This window comes from Eretmochelys imbricata, chromosome 18 (genome assembly GCF_965152235.1).
Source record: "Eretmochelys imbricata isolate rEreImb1 chromosome 18, rEreImb1.hap1, whole genome shotgun sequence".
NCBI classification, from domain to species: domain Eukaryota; kingdom Metazoa; phylum Chordata; order Testudines; family Cheloniidae; genus Eretmochelys; species Eretmochelys imbricata.
This window is the reverse complement of record NC_135589.1, coordinates 13,611,671-13,626,836: the sequence shown is the minus strand read 5'-3', so window position 1 is coordinate 13,626,836 and position 15,166 is coordinate 13,611,671. Positions and strand designations below refer to the sequence as shown.

General features: G+C 49.1%; 1 protein-coding gene across 2 annotated transcripts in view; it reads left to right on the top strand.

Annotated features, from left to right (window-relative positions):
- SPSB1 (splA/ryanodine receptor domain and SOCS box containing 1) overlaps window positions 1-15,166 on the top strand; it is a 67,926-nt gene that overhangs the window by 34,185 nt on the left and 18,575 nt on the right. Inside the window, exon 1 of one of the 2 annotated variants that reach the window (XM_077837465.1) lies at window positions 7,671-7,746. The exons of the other annotated variant lie outside the window; for it this stretch is intronic. The gene's annotated coding sequence lies outside the window, so the exon portion shown is untranslated. Of the gene's footprint in view, window positions 1-7,670; window positions 7,747-15,166 lie in introns of those variants that run through there. 2 annotated transcript variants of the gene reach the window in all.

Here is a 15,166-nt window from a genome sequence, read left to right as displayed (position 1 = left end):
CTTTAACTGATCCCTGCTAAAGACTATGTGGCTCAGGGGAGGGTGTCGGGGAGAGGACAGTATAGAGCCTTTCACTGACCTTTGCTAACAACAGTTTTTTTCCACTTCAGGGAAGACTCCAGCAGAGAGAATAAGAAAAGATGTAGAAGCATCTTTGTGTGGAAGTGGCTTGGGAACTTAATGGGTTAGTGGACTAGCAGCTCTCTAAACAAAGTGGGGTTCCAGTGTTTGTTTGGGTCACGGAGGGGAGCAAGGTCTAATTTCACTCCTCCAAGGACACTTGGCCTATTACAAACTCTCAGTACAGCTTGGCATCTCTTCCTGTCTAGGGCTGTAGTGGCAGCTGCATTGGTTGTGAGAAGCTTAGCCATTAAGTTCTTGATGTGGTCCTCTTTTTTTTAAAACTCAGTGCGGCTGCATTGACATATGGTATAAAAGGAGGTGGGATCACAGATGGACAACAGACTAATACGATTGGACAGAAGGTTCTTCTGACTCTTCCAGTAATCTTCTCCCTGGAGCTGAATAGCCTATTAGTCCAGAGACGCACTCTGCAGGCTTGTGTATCACACAACTCAGTCTTGTCTTACTGAGTAAGTCAGTATTGCTAATAAGTGAGAAGCATTTCTTTGTAAGGAGAGGAAGCAGTTCTAGGCTTGATATGCATGCTGTGTTCCTGGGGGCTAGTGTCTAGTGTCGGGCTCCTAGTCTAGCTGTCTCTTTTCGACTCTATCCAAATGGAGATCTTTAACCAGGCCCATCCTGGAGATCTCAGAGGGTACTTCTGTACAGCAGTTAAATGCCTGCAACTGGCCTGGGTTGATTGGTTCTATATCCCATAAGGTGTCAGCAGGTATTTCCTGCCTCATTGGGGACAGGATGGGGAGAAGAGATATAGGAACCTCAAGGTGCTTGGGTACCACACTACATATCCTGTTTGGATACGCTAGTAGTAGGTTATTGGGATAGCAGCAAGGAGACTCCAGAAAAGGCTCAGGCTCTCAATCTCTGTGACCTGTGCTGGCACAGGGAGAAAGAAAGCCGGTGTGGAAGGGCTATCCCATTGCTGCAGGGAGGGGATTTTGGCTGTACTTGGAATGGAATTGCTGCTTACCGCATTCTTCCCCTCCTCCTCCTCCTGCTTCCCCCTCTCCCCCCAGCAGTTTCACTGGCAGAGTTGGTGTCTTTCCACCGGAAGTCTACCAGCTGTCCCCAACAGAGTGGAGAGACGAGCATGTTAAGTTGGATGCACAGGGTAAGAGCAGAGCACAAGTAACCTCAATCTTTAAACTGCTGGTAGAGCAGTGTAGAGAAACCTTCAGTGCATGCTGATGACATGGGATGCTGTTATGTATGGGGGTCAGGTGCTGCCTGTCTGGTCTTCTGGGTGGACTGCAAGTTGAATTTAAGAAAGGGATTGTTTTGTGTATCACCTTATCCACTTCCTGTCAAACATGCTCTCAATCTTGTGCTGTTACGTCCCAATCTCCTTCAGAGGGCAACGAAGAAGTATCCGCTATGCAGAGCTCCCGAAAGGTGTTCAATGTATCCTAGAGATGCTCCATCCTAAAATGACATTCTTGTTTTCTCGGTTCATGCAGCTGCTTGTCACAGAGCTAATAAAGCATTCTAATTTTTTAAATTCTGCAGATAATTGGGAAATCATTAACTGTTCATTTAGAGCACTTCTTTTATAGTTCCTGAAACCTGCTGCTATTTATGTGTACAGGATCCCTTTTATTTCAATCTATAACCCCCTTTCCTGACCATTTAATAAACACATGGACTTGCCATGGCTGGGTTCAGCCAAGTGATTGTTCTACTTTCAAACCTGCACTCTAATAACAAAAGGTGTAGATTAAAACAGATTTGGTTATTCAGGTGCAAATCTGCATGAGCACTCATTTGCAATATATGTAGCTCAATTGACTTTGCCTAAGGCTTGTAACAAGCCAATTTTAGCTATATCCTCTTTAGCCAGTTTTCAGAACAAGAGTGCAGAACCACCTATGAACACTAGTTTAAGCAAAGGTGGTGTTAAAACCAGTGCATCTTTTGTGTTCAGATCTGATCAAACCCAGAGCAGCCCCTGTATTGAGTGTAAACCTACAGTGGCAGTTGGCCAGCAAGGCTGGAGAGACTTGGCCCAGATCTCACTCCACAAAGCTGAGTGTCCATTTACTGAACGCAAGTAGCAAGGTGTAAACACCGGAGACTGGTGAAGCCAGAAAAGCTCAGTGTTGGCCTCCTAAAGGAATTTAAGATTGGAAAGGAAGGAAAAGAGAAACTGTAACTAAGTCACATCTGAAGTGTGGCTTTTGGGAGTGTAGAATGCGAAGGAGAGAGCAAATCAACTGTAGTGAGTGTGCTGTGTCGCTGGCCTCGAGAGGCTAGTGGAAGGGAGTTGATGAGTCTTCCAACTACAGGCATTTCTGTATCTATCTGTATCTCTTGCTCTTGTGAGGAGGAGTCTCATTTCTCCTAAGAAGAGATGTTGCTCAGGGTTGGGGTGGGAGGAACTTTGATACAGGTTCTTCCTCTCATTTAATAATGCCTAGCTGTTATACAATGCTTTGATCCATAGATCACAAAGGAGGTCACATCACTATATCCATTTTGTAGATGGGGGGGGGGGGAGAATACAGGGAGGAAATTGCCCTCCCCCACAGCAACGCAGCGGCAGAGCTGGGACTCGTACCCAATCTCCTGGTCCCACTCCAGCACTTTATTGGCTAGGCAACCTCGCATCTCTCTACAGCCAGCTGAAAGTGCCGCTTGTGCCTTCTAGTCCTGCGGAGTAATGTCCTCTACTCAGCCTCAGAAAATGCATCACTGATTCAAGATTGCACAAACCTATGCAGTCCCAGTATGCCTCTGTTCTGACCTGGAGAGACCCCCTTCTAGAGGCGTGGATGGGAACTCAGTCTTTGTGGCCCAGGCGCTCTTTGGGCCTGTTGGCACAGACTGCCAATAAATGGAAGTGCCCCCTTTATGCTCCTCAAAATTTCCCCTGACCTCTTTCTGCAGGAGAGCAGGTGGGAATGTTTGTTGGGGGTGGGTGGGGTGTGGAGGGGCACGTGCTGTAACAGATCAAGTGGAATTAGCTGGCCAATGTTTTCAGACCACGCTGCCTCCCTGAGCAGCTTTGCCAATGCTAAGTCGACGCTTAAGCGTTGCCGCTGCGCTGCTGTAGCACGTCTGTGCAGAGACGCTCACTAGAGCGACGGGAGGGGTTCTCCCGTCGGCAAAGGGAATCATCTGCCCAAGAGGCAGTAGCTAGGTTGATGGAAGAAGCCTTTCAGGAATAAGGTTGGCTTAACTACATTGCTCAGGGGTATGGATTTTTTCCATACACGGAGGGACATAGGTGGCCAGACCTGGCCCAAGCATCCTTGCCGTAACTTCCCCTTGGACGGAGACTTTACTGGTGTAGAAGCATTTACTGTAGCTCTGTGTCAGACTCAACAAAGCCTTAGAAGGGAACAGGCTGAGTAATATAGTGCTTCATTGTGGGGGATTTTTGCTCTTTGGTTAATAGTGCTTGTGACCTGGCTAACACAGCTTAAATGAAAAGAGGAAGGAGGAGGTTGCAGTTTGGCAGCCTTAGTCTTGTTAAAACAACTCAAATTGTAAGGGATTTTCCATCCAGAAGAGACGGTCTGCCTGTGCATATGGAGCTGCTGTTGGAACAGACTTACTGCTCCTCTAACTTGAATCCTGCTTGGCTGCTCCCAGCACCGAACCATTTCTCTGTCTCTTCTTGAGTTGGTGAAGGGCTGCAACGGTGACACCTTCGGCTGTGCACTAACAAGCAAAAGTGCATGTTCACTGCTCCAGACGTGCTGCTGCTTGCAGAAGCTGGTGGAAGGCTCCTTGGTCTGCAGCCAAAGCAGAACACCCAAGGAGGTGGAGAGTGGGAACGCTCTGCTGGGAATGTCAGTCGAGTGCTTCCCTGAATGAAATACTAGCTGGGGTGGGAGGACAAAGCAGCCTAATGGAGGGTAAGGTGGGATTGTCTTGAGTGCCCGGGGGGAAAGCAAGGTGATGGAGAATGAGCGTGACTCTTTTTTTCAGCATTTTTAGGGGGACACTGCACCAGTTAAAATTCAAAATTGAAAATAAAAGGGTAGGTGAGCAAACGGTCTCTACTCTTCTGTTTTCAAAGATTGAACTTGGATACATCTGTCACCCCAAAAGTTTTGAAGGGCTTGTTGCCTTTGCCTGGTCACACACACATTCTGCAGTCTGTCCAGTCACTTCATTCTCCTGCAGGTCCCAGCCTTGGAGGCAGAGGTTTGGTTTTGGATGCAGACCCATAGTCATGTCTCGGACATCCCTTAAAGGCCCAACTGAGGGCATGTCTACACCACAAACTTTTGCCGATGCAAGTCACATCAGCATAAAGCTGTCAGTTTAGTAGACTGCTCGTGCATGTGCATGCTTGGAGCCTTGCATTGGTATGCACTTGCTCATCAGGGTGCTTGTTTCGATGCATAGTGCAGTGCGCCATGGGTAGGTATCCGAATATGCAACTTGCCATCATCCAGCCCATTGACTTGGGAAGTTTTGGCAATACCTGGTGGGTCAGAAATGCGTCATGAAGGGATGACTGGGACTGAGGGGGGTCAAGTTCCCATGATGCAGCTTTCTCCACCCAGATTGCCACCTGTGATTTTCATGCCTATTTTGACAAATCCATGAACCTTATATGGGACTGGTTCATTATCTCTGACAGAAGCTTGCAGCCTGAACAGCTCTGCCCTATTGTCAAGAGCATTACAAACAGAGGAGACACAATCCTCTGGTATTTGCAGATGCAAGAAGAGCCACGTGAAAAATGACTGTTTCCTGGAGGTCAGATTGTTGTGGGATGGAATGAGAATCCATTCAAGATTGTCAGTGGCATTCACGGAGCAGCTGCAAGAGGCGTGCTGTTTCTGGGCCCAAGAAATGAGCACTTCTTGTTGGATCGCATCATAATGCGGGTTTGGGATGCTGAGCAGTGGCTGCAGAGCTTTCAGATGCGCAATGTCATGTTCCTGGATCTGTGTGCCGAGCCTGCCCCAGCTCTCCCAACGCAAGGACGCTAGAATGAGAGCTGCACTGACTGGAGAAGCGAGTGGTGGTCATGTTGTGGAAACTTGCAATGCCAGATTGCTACGAGTCAAAGGGAAATAATTTTGGAGTTGGAAAATCCACTGAGAGGGAGCCATTGTCTTGCAAGTATGCAGGGCCGTTACTCACCTCCTGCTACGCAGGACTGTGACTCTCAGCAATGTGCAGGATATAATGGATGGATTTGCAGCAGTGGGGTTCCCAAACTGCTGTGGAGCGATAGATTGCAAGCACATCCCTATTTTGCCATCGGAACACCTTGCCATAGAGTACATGAACAGGGAGGGTTATTTTTCTATGGTTATGCAAGTGCTGGTGGATCACTGGGGATGCATCACTGACATTAACGCTAGCTGGTGAGGGAAAGTGCATGACACTCACATCTTTAAGAGTCCAGGACTGCTCAAAAGCTACAAGCATGGACTTTTTTTCCCAACCAGTAGATGACTATTGGCAATGCTGAAATGCCAGCAGGATCCTGGCAGACCCAGCCTACCCTTTACTCCATGGCTCAGGAAAGCATACACTGGCCACCTCAACAGCACCAAGGAAACAGCCGTCTACTTGCTCAGCAGGTGCAGAATGACAGTGCTCTTTTGGGAGATTGAAGGGGCACAAGATTGGATCTCAATGAGAAAAATATCCCAGTGGTTCTAGCTGCCTGCTGTGTCCTGCATAACATCTGTGAAACAAAGGGGGTGGGGGGCAAAGGTGGAGCGGCTATCAGCTGAGTTTGAATAGCCAGGTACAAGGGCTGTCGAGCTCAGCATGGACCTATACAGCTCAGGGGGGCTTTGGAAGAGCACGAGAGCAGCGAGCCATAGTAATGCATTGTGGTGCTGCTGCTGTACCTGGCCTTCGGTTTGGGGGCCTTTTAGGAATTTTGTGCTGGTTGGTGCCCATGTAGGATTACACTGTCACTGATCCTGTGAGTGGAAATCCATCAACCTCATTTTAAAAAAAAAAAAAAAAAAAAAAAAACTTGCACAGATACAGACATCCTCTTCCTCTCCAAGTGCAAACAGATGGACTTCGAAAACTTCAAAGAGAAGCTGCAGAGCAATATGCAAATTTAACACCATTAATTTGGGCTTGAATAGGGACTGGGAGCGGCTGGCTCGCTACAAAAGCAATTTTCCCTCTCTTGGAATTGACACTTCCCCCATCAATTATTGGGAGTGGACCACATCCACCCTGATTGAATTGGCCCTGTCAACACTGGTTCTTCACTTGCAGGCATTATTATACATGAAGAGAAGGGAGTTACCTTATATCTGTAATTTTCACTCCATGCATCTGAGGTGGGTTTCTTACACACAAGTTTATGCCCAGATAAATCTGTTGGCCTTTAAGGTTCCAACAGGGCTCCTTGTTGTTTTTGTGGATAGGGACTAACAGGGCTACCCCCAATACTCAATCCTATGAGTTGTGTCAAAGTGTACGATCACAAGTCCCACCAGCTGTTCTGCAGCATAGGCTGGGAACTAATAAAGATGAATTTATTTTCAAAATACTAATAGTTTTATTGAGTAACAAAACCACTTAAATTCTGTGCAAGTTAAAAGCAAATGCATTAAAATCTTAACAAATTCATGGAACAGCTTAAAGAAGGATGGAACATTCACTTCTATTTTAGCTACACATACATCTACTGTGGCTCTCACAGGCAAAAGTGAAAGTAAGCCGGTACGGTACAGTACCCAGTACACAGCTGACTATACCGGCAGGGGGCAGCTTCCCTAGGCTGGCAATTTAAAGGGCCTAGGGCTCCTGGCAGCGGCCAGAGCCCCAGACCTTTTAAACCCTACCAGAGCCCTGCTCCTGGAGCCCCAGGGTAGCAGCAGTGGCTGGAGCCCCAGACCCTTTAAATCACAATCTGAGCCCTGGGACTCCTGGCCGCTACCGCTACCATGGGGCTCTGGCAGGGATTTGAAGGGCCCAGGGTTCCCAACAGCTGCTATTGCAGCTGGAGCCCCGGGCCTTGGGGATCTGAAAGGCCCTGCTCCTTCTGGTAGAGGCCCTGCCTCCCTGCTCAGGACTCCGGCCTTGCGTACCAGTACGTTCTTTTAAGTTACTTTCACCCCTGCTCACAGGTGAGGGTATGTGAAGCTGTGGTTGTCCTTAATGTCCCCCAATATGCAGTGATAAGGGCAGGGGAAGGGTAGGAAGGTGCTGTACTGGAGTTCTCCATGGACTGCAAAGGGAGGTGAGCCTGGGACTGAACCTGTAGCTCCCCAAGAGTGTCTGCAGCATTTGTGTTTGCTGCCAAAGAAGCCCCATTTATGTCCTGGTGCCTTTCTCCTGTCCACTCTTTCCTTCTCCATACAGTCTGCAGTATTCATCCTCCAGGCTCTCTGTTCCTGGTCTGATGCAGCCCTGGCTTGCAGGACCTCACTGAATATGTCGTCTTCCTCTTCCTTCTCCTCCTCCTCATCTGGCTCAGGCATTCTGCAGATTTGGAAAAAACCCCTCAAGGCCACATCAGCAGCTACAGATAAAAGCACAACAGAAAGTGAAAGCTAAGATGCAGAGCTCCCTTCCCTTGCTCCCCTACAGTTTTAAACAAGGCGTTTTTATGGACTCTTCTGCGTCAGACTGCTTGTGCATGGTCCGCGCTCTGCTCCAGCCACGGTGAGTGTGGCTAGTCAGGGGTGAGGGACACTGGGAGGGAATTGCTCAGTTGCAGGAAACCATAATTACAGAGCAAAGGCACAGAATGCTGGCATCGTTCCCCCACCTTCGGTTGTGTTTTTAGTTGATCTCTTACTCCTGAGGGTAACACAAGCAGAGCTGCTGCTGGCATCCCAAAGCTGGCCGTGCCTGTGTGCTGCTAACCCGTTAACTTCAGCAGGCACCGTTGCAGTAAGCCCCAGCTGGCGTGGGAACGTGTTCCACTGCAAAGGAAGAAATGAGGCTGCCAGCCCTAGAAACCTTGGGGAAAGGATTGCAGAGTATCTCCGTGGACGTTTCACTGAGAGAGATCTCAAGGATTCCAGGGACGTCCCTGTACAGTACATGAACTGCTCTGCTATTTCCCTCCCCCCCGCACCCCGACCCCACGCCCGCCTGCATGAAAAGCAGGTAATTCTACTTTTGTTGTCCCAATACCTCTTCCTAGTAGGAGGACATTCATGAGAAGTAGCTAGGTGTCTTGCTAACTTGAAGGTGCCATCACTGTAATGGGAAATACATTTACACACATTCACCCCAAGTTCCTTCCCTTGCATCGGTCTCACCCGTGCTCAACTGACTGGGCTGCGGTGGAGTCTCAAACAGGTCTTGGCCTGCAGCATAACTGGACTCTCCAGTCGCCTGTCCCCCGTCCTCGCTGTTCACACCAGGGGCCTGTGACTCTGGCTTCCCAGAGGTGCCCGGTGTGGGGGAGGGGTGGGGGGAGATGTTTGATTGGGGTCTCCGCTTGCAGCTTGGCACTAGATAAGCTGTAGGTCTCCCTGGCCTTCTGGTCTGTCTGTTTGCCTGCCGCAGCGCCTTTGCTTTCTCAAGACACTGCTGCTGGTCCCTTCGCCTGCATCCCCTGTGCAATCTGCTCGTAGAGGTCCATGTTTCTAGAGCTGGTCCACAGCAGTGCTTGGACAGCCTCTTCTACACACAGGCCCAGCGGATCCAATATCTCCTGTCTTTCCCAAGCTAGAGCACATCTGGCGCTGGTAGCCATCAGGGTCAGCTGAGCAGATACACACAAGAATGGAGAGCAGTTAGGTGAGCTCACCAAACTGGACAATCAGGAAAAGGCATTTAAAAAATTCGTGGGGCTGTAAAGGGGATGGGGCACTTCCGATTTCAGTGACACCTGGGCGGTGGAGTTGACAATTGTGAGCAGAGTGGCTAGTGTCTGGCCTTGTGCAACAGCGGCTGGAGGACTGTTAGGTTTGACATAGGTACAGTGTCTACAGTTGTATTACATTGACCATGGCTCAAACCTAGTGGGGTGGAGGGGGGTGTTACTATGCATTTGCCCTTCTCCAGGTCCTAGCTAGTGGTGGCTTTTCTGTCATGCTGGATGGAGCCTCCAGGCTAGTAGTTTAGGGTGACCTGGTATTCTAGATGTGTTCAGCTACGCTTCTGTGGCTAGGGAGTCATGACTTTTCTAGGATCCTCTGCAAGATCGACACATCTTGGCAGCATCAGCTGTGTGAAGCATTTTAACCTGGAAACTAAATTTTGTCCCCTTGCTTTGCGTGCAAGGGACTTCTGCCAAAAGCAACCGGAATCTTAAAGGGAAAGGCTGATCCCCAGCTAACTGGATGCTCCCAAAGGATGTAAAGGTAGTTGGGTCATAGGGAATTTCTCTCCGCTCCCCAAGCCTCACCCATACACATAGGAGGCTTGGCAGCTTCTGGCTCAGCACAAAAACGTTCTTTTCCAAGTGTCTGTATGGCCCTGTTGCCTCAGTATATATGAGCAAACACGCTCCTTTCCAGCCTTTGATTTTCCCCCTTAGCATTCCAGTGGCTGACTAGTACAGATTGTCGTGGGGATCGGAGGCCTGTCCTGTGCTAGGCTGCCTTGTTCAATTCTTGACAAACTTGTTGTGTTCTCGAAACAAGTGGTAACAAAGGCCAAACAAGGCATTAACAGTGAAAGGGCTCTCAGCTTTGTTCTGCAGGCCTGTCTTTCAGATCTGTGCTGACTCCTGGAACTGGAGACCGTCATCTAGTGGCTACAGCAGGCAATAGAGGAGGGACCTGGGTTCTAGCCTTGGTCATGTGAACGACTCACCAGAACAGCATGGGAACCGTGTAGCTGGGGTGCTAGTGTGGAATGCACCTTTGCTTGGCCTTTTGTAAGGGAAGGAGGAAATTAATTTCCTCCAATGCTGAGGCACAAGGGGAGACCCACCTCTGCTCTCTAGCTGTTCAGTCATCCTACAAGATCCTGGTAACCGGAAGAGTCTTGAGTGTCTTGGTTACTAGTTCAGATCCAGCCGAGGTTTGTAGTGTCTAGCAGTAGCCGTCCAGCTGCTGTTCAGAGGTCTGTCTGAAAACGAGTGAGTGACTTCTGCCTAGTTCTAGTCACGAAGGGTACGTCCACACTGCAATAAGACCTACAGGATGGCTGCGGCTGGCTAGGGTCAGCAGACGTGTCCTGCAGGGCTAAAAATATCGCAATGTCAATGTTTGGGCTCTAGCTGTGGCCCAGGCTCTGAAACTCTGCTGGGTGGGGAGGGTGGGTCTCAGAGCTCAAACTCCAGCCCAAGCCCGAACATCTATACTGCAAATTTTAGCCCGGCAAGCCAAAGGGCTTGTCTAGGCTGGCACTTTACAGCGCTGCAACTTTCTTGCTCAGGGGTGTGGGGGGGAAAAAACCACCCCCTTGAGTGCAGCAAGTTTCAGCGCTGTAAAGTGCCGGCCTAGACAGCGCTCCCGTGTGGGGAGCTGTGCTCCGAGCACTGTTAGCTATGCCCCTCGTGGAGGTGGGTTTTTTAAAGTGGTGGGAGAGCTCTCTCCCAGCGCTCTGCCCCAACTACCCAAGCCATGCAGCCAGCATCTGTGTTAACGGGCTTCAAGAGGAAAGGAGAGTGCTGTTATGAAAACCTGGGTCCCGATGGCTTGTTTTGTTGGCCCATCATGCTGTCTTAGCAGAAAAGAGCTTCTGATATGGGAACAAACTCTGGATAGTGATAGAAACAAGTTTTTCCTTCGCTTCCCCACTGTCTCAAACTGGTGTGATTGTCCAGTAATGACACGGAACTACAGAAGGTCATTGAGGCAGATAAACGCACGTTGCCAGTGTAGACTAGCCCTTAGTCAGTAGAGCTGGGCTCTGAGGCTCGGTGTCATGAGTTTTTTTTTTTTTGTTTGTTTCAGTGTAGACATACCCTAGGCGTCCACACTGGTTGGCAGGCGTGGCAGATAGCCAAGGACTGAACAGAATGGAGACTCGACTCCACTGTTACTAGCTAGTGCTGCCACGGCAGGGCAAGCTTGCACACAGGGGTGTGGGAGCCTTAAGTTTCACCAGTGCCTCTGTTGTGATTGTCCCTGCTATCAACCCAGCCCCTTCCTTCTACCTAAGAACAATCCCCCCCCCAATGAAACGGTTGCTCCTGTCTCGGTCTCCTGGGCTTTCAAGCAGTCGTCTGTCTGCCCCACTGTCACTTGAAGGATGGGGTTGATGTTGTTGTACAACTTTAACATGGATTCCTTCCATCAGTGCAGCTGCCGTCACCATTAAACCACAGTGACTCAGTGTTAACAGGCTTCAAGAGGAAAGGAGAGTGCTGTTACGAAAACCTGGGTCCTGATGGCTTGTTTTGTTGGCCCATAGTACTGTCTCAGCAGAAAAGAGCTTCTGATATAGGAACAGAAACTCTGGATAGTGATAGAAACTTGGTTCTTTGTCTTCCCCACTGTGTCAAACTGGTGTGATTGTCCAACTAATGACACAGAACTAAAGAAGGTCATTTAGGCAGATAACACACAGGCTGTATGGACTGCTGCATGGGCTATGAATAAGTAAAGCGGGACTAAATTAGACTCTGGAGCCCTGGCAGTGTAAGGGGAGCTTGGTTTGTCTAAGGATTAGGTGTGTTTCTTTAATGCAAATAGCTCCAAAGGTAAACATCTGCTATTTTAAATTTATGGTGGCTTAATAGCAGAGGGAAATACCTTTTTTAAAATGCAGCTTGTCCTGATATGACAGCTCCTGGGTTCAGAGAAACCTGATATGGGGAGTGGTTAATCAGCGAGACACTGCTTACTGAGGGGGGAATCTGCATTGAGGGGGGTGTAGAAGGCACCAGCTGTTTGGAAGCTCCCAAGACCAGGCACAGAAAAGTTAAACACATTGGAACTGGGGCTAACCTGAGAGCCTCTGTCAGCTTGCTGCCCAATAACTGTGGCAAAAAGTTACTGGTGTTAATTTTAGGGGGAGCATCCCTGCCCTTCTCTATTTTACAGGGCTGCCTGATTCTTTATTCCACCCCCACTCTCCTGCTGTTTGTCTCCTGCCCATTTAACCTATGGGTCTTGCAATAGAGCAGCTCCGAAAGCTATCTCCGATGCTGCACTTTCCAGCTGGCTGTGTTCCTGGAGGGGAGTGACAAGAAACCAGTGACAAGTTGTCGGAGGTGAGGGTCAGTGGTAGGGAAGCTACCCACCTGCTGCTAAGTGCTCCTTTATTCACAGGCACAGGAATCTTTCCAAGTCAGAACAGCTGCTCTGAGCTAACTAGCAATTTCAATAAATCCAGTAATGTGTCAACTCTACCTTGATGGCTTGAGTGCACCACCCCAGAAGTGGAAACTTGGCGTGGCCCCGAAAGATCAGTCTTTCACCCGCTTAGCTCACCAGCTGGGTGTGTCTCAGACCTGTCAGCTGTATTCAGAAAAAACATGATGCAGTTTTGTATCAACCTAGTGGTCTCCGTGAGTTCTTAGTTTGGCCAGGCCTAGACTATGACTGTCTGCTGTGAAGTTGGGTAACTATGCATAGGATATTATTATTGTGGGGGTGTAGGAGCATGTTGGAGCTCCAGGCCTGGACCAGAATCCTATCGGGCAAGGTGCCATGCAAATACAAAACAGAGCCTCTGCCTCAGAGCTTCCAGTCTAAGGACATAGGAACCATGATGCAGCATCCATAGAGACACAAGCCTGTCCGAGCGCCCTGCTTTTAAAAAAGCCTCTTTAAAGCCAGGCTTGTCCTGTGTGCCGAGCATGTGACAGAACCGGGAAGTGTGAAGGTTAGCTTGTAAAAGCAGGGAGAGGCTCCCAAGACAAAGGTGATAAAAGACAAGGCTCTGTTAATAACCTGGATGACAGCATGGCTGGTGCCTCTCACTACAGTCTCCCAACTGCCCAAACCAGTCTTTCCAGCGCTGCTAAGCTGTGGCTTTGGGATCTTTGCTACCTATGACGCAAGCCAAGCCTGGCACAGCCCTTACTGAGCGGTGTGGGGGAGGCGTGCGTGAGCTTTTCAAGTCTTGGCAGTGCTAGAAAAGCTAACTTCCAGAATAGGGCAGGTATGTGGGGAAAGAGGGGGAGATTCCTAAGCAGAGGGGAAGTCCTCCTCTCCCTCACTGGCTCTGCGCCCACTCCATACTGACTGGCAAGTGGTTCTTGAATCCTGACCCAGTATGGGCCCTGGAAATATTGTGTGGGTATAAGAAACCATAACTGAGAGGTTCTGAAATGCCTGGGCTCTTTAGAAGAAAGTACTGCACTCTGGGGCCCTGGTTTTACTCGATCGACTTCCGTCCCCCTGAGTTGTTGACTTTGGCATGAGGGGCTGCAGATCCAACCTGTGAGCCTCTCTCCACATGGCTCTGCTAATGAACCTCAGTCCTAGTGGACTCTGCACCCTCAGTGCTCCTACTGAGGAGACGAGCAGCTGCATCGGCTCTGTGGTGTTTAAATGTCCACAAAGGGCTTGGCTTAGAAAACCACCTGTCTACGAGGTCAGGAGCTCCTGGTTCTGCACCTCTAGTCCTGCCTTTTGACAAACTATGGCAAATGATGCTAGCTCAGGTGCTCGGAAGGCTTGTTCTCCTGTCTGGGGCAGACGCCTGATCTAGCCAATCTACTTTCTGAAACAGTCAGTTGTGTCCCTTTCGCACCCAAGAACATGGATCAGTTGTCATGCCACCAAATGTTGCGATTGACACTGTGGCCCTGGCCAAGTCACTTAAATCTGTGACTGTTTCCTCATCGGTGAAATGCTTACACTGCAGCATGGGAGGGCTGATGACTAATATTTGCAAAGCGCTTTGTAGAGGAATAGCTCTGTGTAATTGCCTAATTACTGCAAGGACACCTTGTTCTCTCTCTGCACCTCCTAACTTCCCTCTCCGAGGTGTAACAGCTGGGATGCTCCAGACACCCGTCTTTTTGCCGCCTCCAACTGGCCTTGGAACAAGGGGGGAAATACTGGACAGGAAAATCCGTGCGTAACACAATGTGCAGGTGCCATCTCAATGCTGCCGGATCCGCCATACTACAACTTCTGTGCTCTTTCCTCCAAAAGAGTCTGTCTGGAGTTCAGAGCTATGGCTCTTACTCTTAACTCACTGAATATGATCATCCTCCTTGTCAGTGATGTCCCCCAATATAGCCTGTCTGCAACCCTTGCATAAAAACAAGGTATGTCTGCAATCCATCCGTAGACGTTGCCAGCTTCAGAACAGAGCTGCGGACAGATGGCTGGATTAACTCTCTCGCTGGCAGGCAGCATCAGGACATGTGACAGTCTGGCTTGTGGCACCGAGGGTGGTTTAGACACCACAAGGTATACCGGGAAACAGCTGATTAGACCAGCTCTCTGATTTGTAAGACTACCTGGCAATTCTTGTCTCGCACTCTGTCACGCACTCTCTCACATCAAATGCTTTTGATCAGCAGGATGTTGGAGAGGAGCAAAGGAGAGAGTTGTGGGGAAGGTCAGGGTTGCAGCTGCAAATTGGGGACATGGGAAGGGGCTTTTGCTACATTTCTCCGCACTCTGGCAGAGACGTAGCACAGTATCAATTTAATAAAAAGAAAAGGAGTACTTGTGGCACCTTAGAGACTAACCAATTTATTTGAGCATAAGCTTTCGTGAGCTACAGCTCACTTCATTGGAGTGAGCTGTAGCTCACGAGAGCTTATGCTCAAATAAATTGGTTAGTCTCTAAGGTGCCACAAGTACTCTGTATTCGCAAAAAGAAAAGGACTAACACGGCTGCTACTCTGAAACCTATCAGTTTAATGTGATCTTAAACATCCAGGGCTGTATCCTGGAGAGATGGTCTCTAATAGTTCACTTCTCCGCCGACTTGGATCCTGCCGCTACTTACAGTGCAAACCTACTCAGTGACCTAGCTATGGCAAACTTGCTGAAATATCCCCATGTCCTTATTTCCCCTCTTATCTCTCTATTAAAGGTGCCTTCTAGAATACAGAGTGGTTAAATTTGCTCCACAGAAGTCATTCTGCAGAGCTGCTTATCCCTGGGCCTTGGGGTTCAAGGGGTACGGGGTAGGAGTTCCATTGGGGTTTCTATTCCTGGGGATAGTTAGGAAAAAACTTCCTCATAAATAGGGCATTGTAAGGAGT